The sequence below is a fragment of the Arachis ipaensis genome, chromosome B07 (genome assembly GCF_000816755.2).
Source record: "Arachis ipaensis cultivar K30076 chromosome B07, Araip1.1, whole genome shotgun sequence".
Taxonomy (NCBI): domain Eukaryota; kingdom Viridiplantae; phylum Streptophyta; class Magnoliopsida; order Fabales; family Fabaceae; genus Arachis; species Arachis ipaensis.
The window spans coordinates 2,777,627-2,778,999 of NC_029791.2; the positions used below are offsets into that span (position 1 = coordinate 2,777,627).

Here is a 1,373-nt window from a genome sequence, read left to right on the forward strand (position 1 = left end):
TTCAGCTAAGTGGAAGGAGTGCCTGTAAAAATATATTTTGGCAAAACCTTTTTTCGAGTTCATTTCATTGATGAATGATCTAATGTTCTTTGAATAAATAGTTTCATGGCTCAACCTTTGATTAAATTGTTTGGAGTGTTAGTTTTTGCTTCTAGAGTTAAATGTTGTAGTTTGAAGACTGATGATCCAGTATGCATATATTAAACTGTGGTTAGGAAGACCAAAGTTACTGTATTATATTCAAAATGTAAACTCATTATTAAAACCCTTATGGAGACATATGTATGTAAAGTACAAAAATTTATATATGTTAATCTTTATTTAAAACATACTAACTTAAATTATAGAATGCTTATTTATTGAAAAACTAAAATATCTCATGTTTCAGGGGATTGTGAAGATGGCGGAGACAAGAGCAAGAGAAAAAATGAAAGAAAAAGAAAAAAAAGAAAAAAAACAAGAAATAAAAAAAAAACAAAAAAGGAAGGCGAGTCCAACATCGTCTTCGGAGACAGAAACAGCTACTGACAGTGACACTTCTACCTCTGAGTCTGAGACTCAAGAAGACTCGGAGGATTCAGGAAGAAAATACCCCAGCAAAAAGGGGAAAAAGTAAGTACCATACTTGGGTGTATATTGTATATTCAGTTGGGTGTATCTTGTGAATTCATTTGGGTGTATTTTTAGTATGTTCTAAATAATGATTGTTTGCCTTCCAGAATGGACTCCAGAAAAAGAAAGCAGAGGCAAGAGGAGTCAGATTCTGATTCAGAATCTGAATCTGAACCAAGTGATGAGTAATGTCCTGAAATTATTACTCCTTTCTTTTGGCTTCATTATAAAGATTTTGTGTATTAACTGAAGTGTCTATTATTAACTTATAGGAGCGAAGAATCATCACCTACAGAGAAGGAGAAGAAAAAGAAAAAAATAAAAACAACACAAAAAAAGTAAGCACTTCTTTGCATAATATTCTGCGATAAAATTAATTTTTTATTTCTGATTGGTACTCTTTTTTTTCCACCCAGAACACAACCAAAAAAGAAAAAAGTTGTTGTGGAGGATTCACCTCCTAAAGAAGATCAATACTTTGACGGGTACAGTACCTCGTAAGCTATATTACCGTCTATCGTCGTAATTGTTTTTGTTAACATCTTCCTTTATGAATGTAGTGAGACATATGAAATATCAAGTGACGAACTGGATGAATGGCTAGGGCAAAACGTTGATAAATCTGCTGCAGAGGGGTATGTCTTGATGGGCTGTCTATTTCATATTTTATTGTGTTTTGCATGCTAATAATTGTTTGCAGGGAGAACCAACCTGACCTGCGATCGACAGAAGGTCGCTATGTGTCGTCTGAAACGTAAGAA

General features: G+C 33.5%; 1 long non-coding RNA gene across 1 annotated transcript; it reads left to right on the forward strand.

Annotated features, from left to right (window-relative positions):
• On the forward strand, positions 1,013-1,366 carry LOC107608610. The gene is made up of 3 exons (XR_001612934.2): positions 1,013-1,097; positions 1,173-1,247; positions 1,313-1,366. It is a non-coding gene; the product is annotated as an uncharacterized LOC107608610 (long non-coding RNA).